An 18,006-nucleotide genomic window follows, 5' to 3' on the forward strand; every position below is an offset into this window, starting at 1 on the left:
AAGGAAACTGACGGATTGGACCAGTCAGGATTTGAAAGATATTTACAACAGATTCTAGATGTTCTTAGAGTTGGGATCTTTCTCTATTCTGTCCACTCGAGGAGTTAGATAACAGACTTTCTCCTGTGAATATAGAGCTGGGGTATTGGGCCATGATGTGTTCACTTGTTCATCTTGTTGACTCTAAATCTTTGCCAATTATTTGATGTGATCTGTTTAATTGTACGTAATTTTTAAAAATACACTTACTGAGAGGATTCAAATTTAAATTGAAAGCAGGTTTGCAGGCGTGATGCTCTATTCACACATCAAAGGTGAGAGAGATGCTGTTGGACACACGCTAAGTCCAGTAGCTGAACGTGATTAACAGACTGGGTTTTGTGTTTAGTAATCTCGGGCGTGTTACCGAGACCTTCCCTGGATACCAAGGCTAGGAGAGGCACTCTGGAAGGTATGGGGAGCTGGGACTTGTCCATGAGAGTAACCGAAGGTAGGAGAACTGAAATAATCTCGAGTTAGAAAGGAGAAAAGGCCCAAAAATGGAGCAGTTGGTAACAGGACATCAATTAGTCTCCTCTTGGAGACATCAAATATCGCCACACTGTGTTATTTGAAATATCAAAAAACTAAACTCCAGCCCAGTTATAGGGGTTATTAACATCAGCAGAAACAAACTCCAACTGTCAGAATGGACATGATTCAGTCGGGATGTGATTGAAAGCAGCAATAACAGCAGAATCCAACCCCGGTCACTTGTGAACTCGCTGGTGTCTCAGTAGGTGGGATGAAGTAGTGAATCCTTTCCCACAGTTGGAGCAGGTGAACGACCTCTCCCCAGCGTGACTGCGCCAATGAATTTCCAGATTAGACGACAAATGAATTCCTTCCCACAGTGCCCACATTTCCACGGTTTCTCCGTGGTGCGGGTGTCCTTGTGTCTCTCCAGGTTGGACTATCAATTGAAGTCTCGTCCACACACAGAACGTGTGAACGGTTTCTCCCCGCTGTGAACGGTGCGATGTTTTTCCAGGCTGTGTAACTGGTTAAAGCTCTTTCTACAGTCAGTGCACTGGAACACTCTCACTCGGGTGTGTGTGTGTCTTGGTGCTTTTCCAGTCACATTGATGTTTGAAATCTTTTCCCAGACAGAACAGACAAACAATTCTCCTTCCAAATTCAAAGGCCGACGATATTCAGGTCCTGATGAATCGAGTGACTGACAGATCTTGACATGATGTTTGGTTCAAGATTCCGTCTGCAAATCCTCCCCTTCTAATACCCTGTAAAAGGAGTTTACAACACTCATCACTGTAAGTGCAGGGCAGAAATTCAGAACAGACAATTCTAGTTTCTATGGAACATTCTTTCCTCTCTTGTTCCCCCAAAGCTGTAAATCCCCGTCCCACACATTGTCCCTCCTCCCTGTGCTAAAATACAAAACAATCACACATCTCAGGACAGTTTGTCTTTTGCTCCCCTCTCTCTCCTCGCCTGAAGGTGCTGACTCTGGCTGGGTTCAGTTCTACACTCACTGGTTCCCTTCCCTCTCCTCCCCCGAAGGTGCTGACTCTGGCTGGGGTCAGTTCTACACTCACTGGTTCCCTTCCCTCTCCTCCCCTGAAGGTGCTGACTCTGGCTGGGTTCAGTTCTACAGTCACTAAGTCCCCTCTCTCCCTCTGGTTAACAAAATGGAGGCTCGTGGAACAGGTTGGTTCGTGGCAGCTTGGATAAGGAATTGGCTTAAGGACAGAAAACAGCGAGTTGTGGTAAATGGCTGTTTTTCAGCCTGGAGGATGGTAGACAGTGATGTTCCCCAATGGTCAGTACTATATATAAATGACCTGGATATTGGAATACAAAGTAGAATTTCTAAATTTGCCAATGACACCAAACATGGGGGTCTGGCAAACAGTGAGGATGATACCAATCGACTGCAACGGACATACATAGAAAGGGTAACAGAATGGGCAGACAAGTGGCAGATGGAATTTAATACAGAGAAGTGCGAGGTGATGCACTTTGGTAGCAGGAACAGGGAGAGGCAATATACACTTAATGGCACAATTTTAACGAGTGTGCAGGGACAGAAGGACCTGGGAGTTAATGTGCATAGGTCCCTGAAGGTGACAGGACATATTCAGAGAGTGGTTAACAAAGCATATGGGATCTTGGGTTTCATAAATAGAGGTATTGAGTACAAAAGTAGAGAAGTTATGGTGAATCTGTATCTTTATAAAGTGCTGGTTAGGCCACAACTGGAGTATTGCATTCAGTTCTGGTCACCACACTTTAGGAAGGATGTGAAGGCCCTTGAGAGGGTGCAGACGAGATTTACCAGAATGGTTCCGGGGATGGGGTATGTTAGCTACAAGGACAGGTTGGAGAAGCTGGATTTGTTTTAACTGGAGCAAAGGAAGTTGAGGGGTGATTTGACAGAGGTGTACAAGATTATGACGGGTTTGGATAGGCTAGACGGGGAAAGGCTGTTCCCACTAGTTGATGGTACAAGGACTAGGGAAGCCAGATTTAAGGTTTTGGGCAAGAGATACAGGGGGGATGTGAGGAAAAACTTTTTACGTAGCAAGTGGTGATGATCTGGAACTCGCTGCCAATGAAAGTGGTGGAAGCAGACACACTCAATGTTTTCAAGGGGAGACTGGATAGACACTAGAGGGAAATAAACTTGCAGGGCTACAGGGATAGAGCAGGGCAATGGGACTGCTCTACAGAGAGCCGGCACGGACTCGATGGGCCGAATGGCCTCCTTCTGCGCCGTTATAACATTACTCCTCCCCTGAAGGTGCTGGCTCTGGCTGTGTTCATTTCTGCACTCACTGGTTCCCCCCCTCACCTCCCCGAAGGCAGATTATTATCTGAACGGCAATAGATTGGGGGAAGGGGAAGTGCAACGAGACCTGGGTGTCCTTGTGCGCCAGTCGTTGAAGGGAAGCGTGCAGGTGCAGCAGGCGGTTAAGAAGGCAAATGGTATGTTGGCCTTCGTAGCGAGAGGGTTCGAGTACAGGAACAAGGATGTCTTGCTACAGTTGTACAGGGCCTTGGTGAGACCACATCTTGAGTATTGTGTGCAGTTTTGGTCGCCTTATCTGAGGAAGGAAGTTCTTGCCATGGAGGGAGTGCAGTGAAGATTCACCAGGCTGATACCTGCGATGGCAGGGATGACGTATGAGGAGAGATTGGGTCGATTGGGCTTATACTCGCTGGAGCTTAGAAGAATGACAAGGGATCTCATTGAAACTTATAAAATACTAACAGGACTAGACAGACTCGATGCAGGAAGGATGTTCCCGATGGTCGGGGAGTCCAGAACCAGGGGTCACAGTCTAAGGATAAGGGGTTAGCCATTTAGGACAGAGATGAGGAGGAATTTCTTCACCCAGAGAGTGGTGAACCTGTGGAATTCTCTGCTACAGAAGGCAGTAGAGGCCAATGCATTAAATATATTCAAGAAGGAGTTGGATATATTTCTTAAGGCTAAAGGGATCAAGGGATATGGAGAGAAGGCAGGAACGGGGTACTGAATTTGGTCAGCCATGATCTCATTGAATGGCGGAGCAGGCTCGAGGGGCCGAATGGCCTACTCCTGTTCCTATCTTCTATGTTTCTATGAAGGTTATGACTCTGGCTGGGTTCAGTTCTACACTCAGTGATTCCCCTCCCTCTCCTCCCCTGAAGGTGCTCCTCTGGCTGGGTTCAGTTCACTCAGTGGGATGCTGAAGCCCCGTCCACTAATGGGTCCTTTACAAAAATGGCCGCGCACACACTCTACCGCTTGATGAAGCAAGTCTGCGACAAACACATCTGCAGCTTTCCTTTACAAAGACGGCCGCAATCAGCCTCGGCCTATTAGCAGGAAAAAGCCCCGGAGTTGCCGCCTACACCAGGTGTTTATGAAGCCCTCCCACCGAGTGCGTTACCTCCCTGCGCCCCACTGAATCGTAATCGACGCATAAATCGCATCTCCCGCCTTTGTCCACTTCTGTACCCGCACAGCTCGTCTCAGTGGCACTGCGCATGCGCCGAATATTGTCGATTAGTGCGCCTGCGCACTGTGCTCTTCCAGTTGTTATCAGGCACATTCTCCCCCGAAGGGCATGCTGGGGACAAGCCCCGCCATTGAAAGTGCCAATTCGTGAATGGAGAATGAGTTTCCGTGATCCGAGAGAGAGAAAATTAATCAGTAATTCACACAGAAACCCACTTTGCCATGGTTCTGTCCTGGATGTGATTAACAGAATCCAAACCCCTGCAGTCACCTGTGAACTCACTGGAGTCTCAGCAGGTGGGGTGAATTTCTTCCCACACACAGGCTATTGAAACCGCCTCTCTCCAGCATCAATGCGCTGATCGTGCATCAGCTTCTTTGAACTTTGAAAGCTTTTCTCACATTCAGAGTATTTACAGCAACAGTTCTCAATGTGGACACTCTGGAGTGTCAACAGGTGGGACAACGGAGTGAATCCCTTCCCACACGTGACATTTCTAAACGGTCTCGCTCAGGTGTGACTGTGCTGGTGTGTCAGTAAATGGGATGGTCGATGGAATCACTTTCCACATACAGAGCAGTGAATAGATTCTCCCCCTTATGAACATGTTAGTGTTGGAATGGATGAGATAAGTGAATGACTAAAGATGCTGAGGAGAAAAGACAAGGAAGCAGTGCAGGAAAGGGATTGGGGTAAGGATAACCAGATTGTGTCAGGAAGGGACAGTGCGTACAGACAAAGGAGTGCATTAACAAATAGGGTCCGGGTAAGAAAAAATACTAATAAGACAAATAGGGGCAAAGTACAAAAAAATGTTAAGATGTCTAAAAATGTTAAAAGGACAAATTTAAAGGCACTATATCTGAATGCACGAAGCATTCGTAATAAGGTAGACGAATTAACAGCGCAAACAGATACAATATAATTGCGATTATGGAGACATAGCTGCAGGGTTACCAAGGCTGGGAGCTGACTATCCAAGGATATTCGATATTTAGGAAGGATAGGCGAAAAGGAAAAGGAGGTGGGGTGGCCTTGTTAGTAAAGGATGAATTCAGAGCACTAGTGAGAAAGGATATTGGCACAGAAAATCACGATGTAGAATCAGTCTGGGTGGAGCTAAGAAGCAGCAAGGGGCAGAAAACATTGGTGGGAGTTGTCTATAGGCCTCCAAACAGTAGTGGTAATGTAGGGGATGGCATAAAACAGGAAATTAGAGATGCATGTAACAAGGGTACTACAGTAATCAGCGTGACTTTAATCTACATCGAGACTGGCCAAACCAAATTAGCAATACTACTGTAGAGGATGAATTCCTGGAGTGTGTACGAGATGTTTTTTTAGACTAGTACATTGAGGAGCCAACTAGGGAACAGGCAATCCAAGATTGGGTATTGTGCAATGAAAAGGGGTTGATTAATAATCTTGTAGTGCGGGGTCCTTTAGGGAAGAGTGACCATAACATGATAGAATTCTTCATTAAGATGGAAAGTGAAGAAGTCCAATCCGAAACTAGGGTCCTAAATCTAAACAAAGGAACCTACGAAGGTATGAGGAGTGAGTTGGCTATGATAGATTGGGGAGCTTCATTAAAAAGCATGATGGTGGATAGGCAATGGCTAACATTTAGGAACGAATGCATGAATTGCAACAGTTATACATTCCTTTCTGGCGCAAAATCACAAAAGGAAAAGTGGCCCAACCATGGCTAACAAAAGAAATTAAGGATGGTATTAGATCCAAAGAGAAGTCATATAAAGCTGCCAGAAAAAGTAGCAAGCCTGAGGATTGGGGACAGTTTAGAGTTCAGCAAAAAAGGAACAAGAGATTGACTGAGAGGGGAAAGATAGAGTATAAGAGTAAACTTGCAAGGAACATTAAAGCAGACTGTAAAAGCTTCTACACGTATGTAAAAAGAGAAAGATTAGTGAAGACAAATGTAGGCCCCTTACAGTCAGAAACTGGAGAATTTATAATGGGGAACAAGGAAATGGTGGAACAATTAAACAAATACTTTGGTTCGGTCTTCACAGAAGAGGACACAAATAACTTCCCAGAAATGCTAGGGAACCAAGGGTTTAGTGAAAAGGAGGAATTAAAGGAAATTAGTATTAGTAAAAAAAGTGTGCTGGAGAAATTAATGGGACTGAAAGCTGATAAATCCCCAGGGCATGATAATCCACACCCCAGAGTACCAAAAGAGGTAGCCATGGAAATACTGGATACATTGGTTGCCCTCTTCCAAAATTCCATAGATTATGGAACAGTTCCTGCAGGTTGCAGGGTGGCAAATGTAACCCCACTATTTAAAAAAGGAAGAGAGAAAACAGGGAACTACAGACCGGTTAGCCTAACATCAGTAGTAGGGAATGGCTAGAGTCTATTATAAAGCATGTGATAACAGTACACTTAAAAAATTTCAGCAGGATTAGACAAAGTCAACATGGATATATGAAAGGGAAATCTTGTTTGACAAACCTACTGGAGATTTTTGAAGATGTAACTGGTAGAATAGATAAGGGAGAACCAGTGGATGTGGTGTATTTGGATTTTCAGAAGGCCTTTGATAAAGTCCCACATAAGAAGTTAGTGTGCAAAACTAAAGCACCTCGGATTGGGGTTAATATACTGGCATGGATTGAAAATTGGTTAACAGACAGGAAACAGAGAGTAGGAATAAATGGGTCTTTTTCAGGGTGGCAGGCGGTGACTAGTCGGGTACCGCAGGGATCAGTGCTTGGGCCCCAGCTATTCACAATACATATCAATGATTTGGATGAGGGAACCAAATGTAATATTTCCAAGTTTGCTGATGACACGAAACTAGGTGGGATTATAAGTTGTGAGGAGGTTGAAGAGAGGCTGCAATGTGATTTAGACAAGTTGAGTGAGTGGGAAATTACAAGGCAAATGCAGTATAACGTGGATAAATGTGAAGTTATCCACTTCGGTAGGAAAAACAGAAAGGCAGAGTTTTATTTAAATGGTGCTAGATTGGGAAATGCTGATGGAGAAAGGGACCTGGGTGTCTTTGTACACCAGTCACTGAAAGCAAACACAGGTTCAGCAAGCAGTTAGGAAGGCAAATGGTATGTTGGCCTTCATTACAAGAGGATGAGAGTACAGGAGCAAGGATGTCTTACTACAGTTATACAGGGCCTTGGTAAGACCACACCTGGAGTACTGTGTGCAGTTTTTGTCTCCTGACCTAAGAAAGGATATACTTGCCATAGAGAGAGTGCAGCGAAGGTTCACCAGACTGATTCCTGGGATGGCAGGACTGTCGTATGAGGAGAGATTGGGTCGACTAGGCCTGTATTCACTAGAGTTTAGAAGAATGAAAGGGGATCTCACTGAAACGTATACAATTCTGACAGGGCTAGACAGACAGGATGCAGGGAGGATGTTTCTCCTGGCTGGGGGGTCTAGAACGAGGGGTCACGGTCTCAGGATACGGGGTAGGACATTTAGGACATGAGATGAGGAGAAATGTCTTCACTCAGAGGTGGTGAACCTGTGGAATTCTCTACCACAGAAGGGTGTGGAGGCCAAGTCACTGAATATATTTCAGAAGGAGTTAGATAGATTTCTAGACACAAAAGGCATCAAGGGGTATGGGGAGTGAGCGGGAATATGGTATTAGATAGAGGATCAGCCATGATCATATTGAATGGCGGAGCAGGCTCGAAGGACCGAATGGCCTACTCCTGCTCCTAATTTTCTATGTTACATGTCAAGCTTCAATTTGAGGGTCTATTTACCAAATACACTAACCATGATGACAGAAGGCTATTAGAAAATTGACAAATGCGTTTCTTTCACCCATTCCAGGACTCCCCAGATGAGCCATGGGGGATTTCCTTCTCTTTATTACAGAGGGTCACGGCTGCTAGCTGCCGGTGCAAAGATGAGGTCAAGGCCCACCTTGATATTCGGCTCCCTTGTGCACATGACAATCCACCCTCCCGCAAGAAGCGAGACTCCCTCCTTAGCCAACCCCCGAAGGGATATTGTAAACGATTGAAAATTGACTACACAGGCGAGCTGCCTCAGACGGCATGGGCAAATAAATATTTTCTAGTTACTGTTGATTATTTCCTTTCGTGGTTCGAAGCTATTCCTTTTCGTCACTGTACTGCTTTAGCGACTACGAAAGCACTTCTTGAACAAGCTCTTTCGCGGTGATGTATAACACAGGCAACAGACAGCGACTGAAATAAAACTGAGAGCTGGGAGACTCGCCATCTTCTGGAAGGACCTGTAAATGACTTGTAGGGACACGTACACCTAAAAGATTTATAGGGTGGATTGAAACTCCCGATTATTCCTACTGTTAAGCTTTTCTTCTGTATCTTTGCCTTTCTATTTATGTACTTGAAAGTGTGTTGAATTTGTAGTCTGCGGTGCTAAGAGAAATGATACACGATTTCACTAATCACAAGTCAGGTTATTTAGATGAATTAACAGCGACAGTGCGGGAAGATGATGGGACGGTGCGGGAAGATGATGGGACGGTGCGGGAAGATGATGGGACGGTGCGGGAAGATGATGGGACAGTGCTCTAACAATTACAGGGCTGGCCTAAAAGAATAATCAGGCAGACAGGGGATGGTGCTACAGAACAAGCAGGGTCAGTGACTGAACTGGCAGAAGGGGTCGGGCAGATTAGCAATAAAATTAATACAGTAATCATTCAGAACAACAAAGATTACAAGGAGCAACTGGTCTCACGGGCAATCACGTGCCGCATGTATGGAGGGTTTGCGCTGAATCAGGTTCAGAAAGAGGTGGATGGTGTAGAACACGATAGGATCCAAAATGTTATATTTGCCAAAGATATGAATATCTGGAAATCAGATGGGGATATGGATCGGGGCAATGTGCGAAGATTCAGATCGGTGTATGATACCATGGAGCCTTGCAAGAGGAATGACATTATTTTGGGACTGAATCCTGGGACAACAGCAATACATAGAATTAGATAGAACAGAAACAGACCATTCGGCCCAACTAGTCTGTGCTGCTGTTTATGATTCACACCAGTCTCCTCCCATTGCATCGACCTCTTCTCAACTTCTCAGCATATGTTTCTATTCCTGTTTCGCTCGTGTACTCGTCTCTTTCCCTTTGAAAGCATTTAAGCTATTTGTCTCAACTTCTTCCTGTGGCAGCGAGTTCCACTTTCTAACCATTCAGTAAAGATATTTCTCCTTATTTCCCTATTTGATTTATTAGTAGCTCTTTTATTTATGGCCCCTTGTTTTGGATTCTCCCACAAGTGGAAACGTTCTCTCCACCTCTCACCAAGCCATTCATAATTTAAAGACGTCGATCAGGTCTCTTCTGAAGAGAAAACCACAACCTGTTCATTCTTTCCAATAGCTAATCTCAGTTCTGGTGCCAACCTTGCAAATCTTTTTGGCACTTCCTGAAGCGAGGAACATAAGAAATAGGAGCAGGAGTTGGTCATTTGACCCTTGGAGCCTGGTCCGCCATTCAATAAGGTCATGGCTGATCTTCTACCTCATCGCCACTTTCCTTCACTATCCGCATATCCCTCGATTCCATTAATACTCAAAAATCTATCGATCTCGGTCTTGAATCAACTCAATGATGAGCCTTCACAGCCCTCTGGGTTAGAGATTCCCAAAGATTCACCACCCTGAGTGAAGACATTTCTCCGCATCTCAGTCTCCGAATAAAGGATCAGCCATTTAGGACTGTGTCCCCTGGTTCTAGAGTCCCCAGCCAGGGGGAAGATCCTCCTGCATCTACCCTGTCAGACTTCAATGAGATCACCTGTGATTACAGCTTATGAGAAACTCTACACGCACGGGGCCCTTCATGTGGTCAACATTCTCGCTTACACCAACCAGAATGACTAAAATTGGAGATTAGATATTGCTGCCTGCAAGGGCCCACAATGTCACAGAAATTCAAGTAAACATTGCCCCCGACAGAAGCAGACTGTTGTAAGTGACGGGAATGTTAGCACGGACAGGAAAGTAGGCTTCGAGGATGCAACCAGGTTATTTTGGAGCCTCAAGTTGGGAAATGCAAGTATAGGTGTAGAAAGTAGAAAACCCATGGTGAGCTTTGTAAATATGTCCACATATTAACACGAATCAGCTGCCGGTTATACAGGGACAGGCCTGGAAAAGGTGGAAACATTCTCATTAGCCATCCAATAGAAAATATCGCAAATCAGTCAGAGACAGGAGAACTGATAATGGGGAATGAGGAAATGGCAGAGGAATTAAATACTTTGTTTGTCTTCAGTGGAAGACAAAAAAAACTCCCAGAAATACGAGAAAACCACAGGTATAGCAAGAATGAAGAAGTTAAAGAAATTAGTAAAAAAAAAATAGTACTAGCAAAATTAATGGGACTAAAAATCGATAAATCCCAAGGACCGGATGACCTACATCCTAGGGTTTTGAAAGAGGTGGCCGTTAGTATAGTGGACGCATTAGTTGTCATCTTCCAAAATTCTATAGATACTGGAACGATTCCTGCAGATTGGAGGATAGCAAATGTAACCCCGCTATTTACAAAAGGAGGGAGAGAGAAAACGGGGGAACTACAGACCTGTTAGCCTCACATCAGTAGTTGGGAAAATGCTGGAATCGGTCATAAAGGATGCAATATCTGTGCACTTAGAAACTAATAGTAAGATTTGGCAGAGTCAACATGGATTTATGAAAGGGAAGTCCTGTTTGACAAACCTATTGGAGGATGTAACTAGTGGAGTAGACAAAGGGGAACCGGTAGATGTGGCATATTTGGATTTTCAAAAGGCCTTCGATAAGGTCACAAGAGGTTGGTGAACAACATTAGGGCACATGGATTTGGGGGTAATATACTAGCATGGATTGAAAATTGGTTAACAGACAAAACAAAGCAGGGATAAATGGGTCTTTCAGGATGGCAGGCTGTGACTAGTGGGGTACCGCATGGAGCGATGCTTGGGCCCCAGCTATTCACAATCAATATCAATGATTTGGATGAGGGGGACAATCTGTATCAATGATTTGGATGAGGGGGACTAAGTGTAACAATTCCAAATTTGCTGCTGATGAAGTTAGGTGGCAGTGTCAGTTGAGGATGTGAAGAGGCTTCAAGGGGATCTCGACAGGCTCAGTGAGTGGGCAAAAACATGGCAGATGGAATATAATGTGGATAAACCTTGGTAGAAAAAAAAAGGCACAGTATTTCCTAAATGGCAAAAGATTGGGAAATGCAGATGCTCAAAAGGGACCTGGCTGTCCTTGTACATGAGTCACTGAAAGTGAATGTGCAGGTGCAGCAAGCCATTAGAAAGGCAAATGATATGTTGGCCTTCATTACAAGAGGATTTGAGTACAGGAGTAAAGAAGTCTTACTCCAATTAAATAGGGCCTTGGTGAGACCACACCTGGAGTACTGTCTATAATTTTGGTCTCCTTACCCAAGGAAGGATATACTTGCCCGAGGAAGTGCAACGAAGGTTCACGAAATTGATTCCTGGGATGGTGGGACTGTCGTATGAGAAGAGATTGAGTAAACGAGGTTTGTATTCTCTTGAATTCAGAAGAATGAGGGGGGATCTTATTGAAGTGTACAAAATTATTACAGGGCTTGATAGGGTGGATGCTGGGAGAATGTTTCCCTTGGCTGGAGAGTCTAGAACCAGGGGCCACTCAGGACTGAGATGAGAAAACATTTCTTCAGAGGGTGGTGAATCTTTGGAATTCTCGGGAGGCTCAGTCATTGTTATATTCAAAACAGAAGTCGATAGATTTCTGACTAGTAAGAGCATCAATGGATATGGTGATAGGGCCGGTGAATGGAATTGAGGCAGATCAGCCATGATCTCATTGAATGGCAGAGCAGGCTCGAAGGGCTGAATAGCCTACTCCTGCTCCTATTTCTTCTCTTGTGACTGTGATGTGGGATGAATAGGCTTGTTTTAGGAATTTACTGGGAAGAGATAAAATGGACATAACCCATCCACGGTTACTCGTTAGTGATTAAACAGAGGTCACTGTGCAGGCGACATTGCATTTCCTACATTGCAACAGTGACTAGACGTCAAAAAGTGTTTCATTGGCTGTGTAATTCTTTAGGACGTCCCCCGGTCGTGAAAGGCGCGAAAGAAGTGCAAATCTTTAGGCCTGTTGGAGAGAAAGTACACTGACATAATAGCGTTAACCCAGGACCAAATTAACCATATACAAAAGGTAGAGCTTTTGGGGGGGTGGGGGGGGGGGGACTGTGTTAGTCTTAGCAGTAAATGACGACACACTGTCCAGCTGCTGACGGGAGTCACTGGTATGTGATTTATAATGTTAGAACTGGTATTTACCTCATACACGGCGTATAATGGGTTAGGTTATTATCTCAGTGACGATTTAATATACGGTGCTCACTAGAGTTTCAATGTTTCCTATTAGAGGTAAAGTATGTACAGCAATACTCCCCCCAATCTCTCCCATAGTGACATTTTATTTGGAGGAAGTAAGTGGGAAGGAGACTGGTTGGGCTGCTGATCAACCTGGAGACAAATGCATGTGGAGAGGGACTGTACGTTCTGACACCGCTCTCATTTACAGACGCTCCCTGAACCATAATTTCTGCTTTCCAAGTATTTATCTTAAAAAAACTGCATTGAAAGCCAGTGTGCTGTTCGGCAGTGTCGTGGTCATGTCACTAATAATCCAGATAACGGGTTTAAAATCGCACTAGGCTTGTGAATTTGAGTCCAGTTTATAATAAAAGTTGACATCCGAAAAAAACTGACCACGATGCTGTCAGATTGTCGTAACTACCCAAATGGTTCGCTAATGTCTTTTAGGAAAAGGAAGCTGCCGTCCTTACCTGGTCTGGCCTATGTGATTCCAGTCTCACCAACACGGCTGGTCTCGGAAGTGCCCCAGCAAGCCATTCAGTTGCATCCCATCGCGGCAAATACCACCGTCACTGGGTCAAACAGCGCTGTGGGAGCACCTTCACCACAGGGACTGCAGCGGTTCAAGGCGGCAGCCCATCACCACCTGCTCAGGGAAACAATTACCAGCCTTGCTTGTGACACCCTTATCCCGAGAATGACACGAACATAAGAAATAAGGGCAGGAATAGGCCATTCGGCCCCCGAGCCTGCTCCGCCATTCAATAAGATCATGGCTGATCTGATCTTAGCCTCAACTCCACTTCCCAGCCCCAACTCCCCATAACCCTCGACTCCCTTCCTATTCAGAAATCTGTATCTCCACTTGAAAAAAAACCACCGACTCCACCACCACAGCTCTCTGGGGTAGAGAATGCCAAAGATTTGCGACCCTCAGAAATCCCTCCTCAGTTTTAAATGGGCGACTCCTTATTCTGAAACTATGCCCCCTAGTTCTAGATTCCCCACGAGGGGAGCATCCTCGCTGCATCTACCTTGTCAAGCCCTCAGAATCTTACGTTTTAATAAGATCATGTAGGAACGGGCGTTCCTATCTGAATAAGGTATTCGACTCGATGAATCAAATCAACAGTTTTTAATGAATGAAGTTAACAGGGAAACTACAGAAGAAACGGTACACAGGTCTATTCAGCTTGCTGGGCACTCGACGACTACTGGAAGATTCTGGAAGCTGACGTCATGAGGTCATCGCGTTCTTCGCGCCACTGGTGGTCACGTGATCAGCGTCATGACGTCATCACGGAGTGCAGGAAAACAATACAGTAGTTAACAGGCAGTTTGAAGGTGCAGTCCGCAGCTGTAGTACACTGTAGTTAAAGGGATTATTACTAATTGTAACAGGCGCCCCCCCCAGAATCCACTTTAATGGACATTGTCAACCGAGTAGGAGGCTTAATGATCCTGGCTGAACGGCGATAAAACTCCGGCAGCGGAAACGGGACTTTAGTAGAAGAAGCAGTGCCGGATTGCGGCAGAAACGGTGTCTCGGGCGGGGCAGAAATGGTAGGCTGGGGTGCAGCTGCATCTGAGGCCGGATCGGGTTGTCCGACGGCGGGCTGGTGCACGGCTGGTCTGGCGGCCGGCCGCGGTGAGGCAGCCACGACAGGCTCACTCCGATCCAGGTGGGCTGGTTTGAGCCGGTCGATAGAGACGGTATCAGACTTTCCGACTTCGACTGAAAAACTTTTCCCCCGATGAGATGACACGAAAAGGTCCGGTATACTGTGGCTTGAGTGGGTCTCTGTGACCGTCCTGTCGAATAAAGACAGACATAGTCCGAACTCATGAGCTCTGTCGGGATGCGAGGCCTGTGTGTGTCAGGCTGCGAGGTTGGGATGGGCAGGAAATTCCTAGCCGCCGCCTGATGAAGTAGGAGCTGTTGAGCTGCGGACCATGGTTCAGTGTGCGGAGGGAGAAAATCACCTGGCACCCAGAGTGTCTGGCCATAAACCAGTTCAGCCGATGAAGACTGAATATCCTCCTTTGGTGCTGTCCGGAGGCCTAGCATCACCCATGGGAGCCTGTCCACCTAGTTGGGGCCCTCAAGTTGGCTGGATTGACAATAAGGCCGTGTTGGCTGAGTCGGGCGAAAAGTGTACGTAAATGTGCCATGTGAGCTGTCGTATCCTTGCTGGCTATTAGGATGTCATCCAAATATACAAAAATGAAGGGCAGGTCCCGTAATAGAGTCCATCAAACGCTGGAATGCTTGCGCTGCGTTTTTCAGACCGAATGGCATGCTGAGGAACTCAAAAAGGCCGAACAGAGTGATGACTGCTGTTTTGGGGACGTGTGGAGGGTGCACCAGAACTTGGCGATATCCACGAACGAGATCCACTTTAGAAAATAGTGTTACCAGCCAGATGTGCTGAAAATCTTGGATGTGGGGAATAGGGTACCTGTCCGGTGTCGTGGCGTCATTTAAGAGTCTGTAATCCCTGCAAGGTCGCCATCCGCCACCTGGTTTGGGTACAATATGCAGTGGGGAGGACCAAGGGCTGTCCGAACGCTGGATGATCCAGAGGTGCTCCATGGTCTGGAACTCAGCCTGTGCAGCTGCCAGCTTCTAATCACCATGCCTGAGCGTAAACGGGTGCTCCGGTCGTGGAGATATGGTGCTCCACCCTGTGCCGTGTGCTTGCAGCCAAAAAAAAGTGGGCCTGGTGAGCTCCGGGAATTCGCCGAGCAGGCGCGTAAACCTGTCTTGCGATAGAACCGCACAGGCCACGGGGGTGCTGCGGTGGCAGGGCACTGCGTGGAAAGTGGATGCATTAATGAGTCGGCAGTGTTGGACGTCGACCAGCAGACCGTTGGCGCAGAAAAAAAATCAGCCCCCAGGATGGCCTGCGAGACCTTAGCTGTAATAAAGTCGCAGACAAAACGCTGACCGGCGAAGGTTAAGTTTACCGTCCGTTTCCCGAACGTACGCATGGCAGCGCCATTTATTGCCACGAGGGAAGGCCCCTGGCCACCGGATAGTAGGTCCAGCTTTGAAGCTGGGAGGATGCTGCACTGTGAACCAGTGTTGCACAGGAATCGTTGGTCCATAACGGAATCCATAACATAAATGAGTTTGCCCGCTGAGCCCGCCCCCATAGCTAACTTGCTGTGCTTTAGACCTTGTCGTCCATCCGGGAGGACGTGGGCTTGTTGGAGTGGTTTTTTTTTTCTTGAGGGAAACTGCAAGGAGGCCGGCAGCATCGAGCATTGGCGCCAAAACGGGCGTGGTACGCGCACTATCCTGCTGGGGGAGGGCTGGGCTTCGCTCGCATGGGGGACAGGCACCTCGTGGCTCCACAACATTGCTGAGTAACAGTAAATATCTTGTCTGCCTCTGCAGCGAATTCAGCACCGTCTGTGATGGCAGTGTTGGCCAAGGCCACTTGAACCGGTTCGGGAAGCTGGCAGAGGAAAAGCTCACGGAATAAAAAACATTGGAGTTCCATGCCCAACAGCGTGAGCATTTGACTCCTCAGCTCTGACGGTTTTGAGTCCGAGGCCGGGCATGGAAATAAGCTTGCGTGCCCGCTCCGACTCAAGATCAAATACCTGTAGCAAACGGGCTTAAAAGCACTTCGTACTTGCCCTCCTCCAGTGGGCTTCCAAGAATGCTGATGACCCGCGAGGCCGTGGCACTGTCGAGAGCGGCAACCACATAACGGGTCACATCCGCTGTGACCTCCCTGAGAGCGCACGGTGCTTCTGCCTGGAAAAACCATGCTGTTGGATGCTGTTCCCAGAACTGCGGCAGTTTAAGGGCGACGGCGTTCGTGTTCATCCTAAACTAAAGTTGTCCGCTGAGGTCGGGGTCACCAATGTAGGAACAGAGGTTCCTATCTGAATAAAGGTACTCGACTCGATGAATCAAATCAACAGGTTTTAATGAACAGTGAAGTTAACAGGGAAACTACAGGAGAAACAGTGCACAGGTCTAGTCAGCTTGCTGGGTACTCGACGACTACTGGAAGATTCTGGAAGCTGACGTCATGACGTTCTTCACGCCACTGGCGGTCACGTGATTGGCGTCATCACGTGGAGTGCAGGTAAACACAATACAGTAGTTAACAGGCAGTTTAAAGGTGCAGTCCGCAGCTGCACTACACTAGTTAAAGGGATTATTACTAATTGTTCTGAGACCCTTGGTGGCGGCGCCACAATCACATCTTTCTTGTAAACTCCAACGATTATAGGCCCAAACTGCTCAAATTTCTCAAGACAACCCCTTCAACTCAGGAATTAACTTAAAGAACCTTCTCTGAACTGCCTCCAATGCAAATATATCCCTCCTTAAATAAAGAGACCCAAATGCCATTAAAGTCAAAACAATTTGCCTTTATATAGCGCACATAACAGTCAAAGGTCCCAAGGCACTTCACATGAGTGGCATCAAACAATTTGACTTCGAGCCACAGAAATATTAGGACATGAGAAAAGCTTGGTCAAAGAGGTAGGTTTTACGGAGCCGCTTAATCAATGAGAAATAACCAGAAAGGTGGAGGGGATTAGGGAGGGTGTTCCAAAGCTTAGGGCCTAGGCAACTGAAGGCACGTCCGCCAATTGTGGAAGGATAAAAATTGGGTGTACAAGAGCGCACAGATCTCAGGGTAGCAGAGGAGTTTTAATAAACAAGGGTGAGAATTTTAAATCCAGGCGTTGCCAGACCGGGAGCCAATGTAGATCAGAGGTCACAGGGGCGATGAGTGAAGGGGACTTGCTGAGAGTTGGGATAGTCAAAAGATTGTGGGTTCAAATCTAGGCTGCTACTCCAGTGCAGGACTGAGGCATTGCTGCACTGTTGGAGGTGCTGTTCATCTGAGAGCGGGCCTGGCCTCAGTTTGACGGAAAATGATCCTATGGCACCATTTTGAAGAACGAGGGAGTAATCCGCGGTGTCCTGGTCAATATTTATCTCAGTCAAGATCACTTACGGATTATCTTGTAATTATCACATTGCGGTGCGCAAATTGACTGCCGCATTTTCTACAATACAACAGCTCAAAAGCGCTTTTAGACTGTCCCGAGGTAGCGGAAGGCGCTATATAAAATGAAAGTCAAATAAGGCGCCGAGATTGCGAACGGTCTGGTTCCGCCTCATTCAAAGCCGTCAGGGGGAGTGATGGAGTGGGTTGGCAACCGCAGATTGGGGATTCAGTCTGGCCAGTATTACAGGAAAAATGTTTGAGCATATGCTTGATGTCAGACAAGCAGCGTGACAGCTCAATCAGGAAGGTTCGAGGGGTACCACTGCGTATCGTCAGGGTAAATGCGATACCGGCACATTTGACTGGGTTTTGAATCTGGCGGTGCTGGGCCGGCAGGGGTCCACCTGCATAAAGGCCCACGCACACCAGGGGGCGCAGGAGGTTCGCAAGCGTCTCTGGGGTCACGTGGGCCAGGCCAACCAATGACAAAGGGGGATTCCCATTGCGCTCATGGGAATCAATTTACATAGGGAACCCTCCACAAGCAGAATAGAAATCCTCAAAAATAATTAAACACTGAAATAAAAGTAAATCGGGTTTAAAATGTATTACCATGTAAACAGAAAAAACTAAC

This window comes from Somniosus microcephalus, chromosome 4, assembly GCF_052327205.1.
Source record: "Somniosus microcephalus isolate GS21.2 chromosome 4, FLI_Smic_1.0, whole genome shotgun sequence".
NCBI lineage: Eukaryota > Metazoa > Chordata > Chondrichthyes > Squaliformes > Somniosidae > Somniosus > Somniosus microcephalus.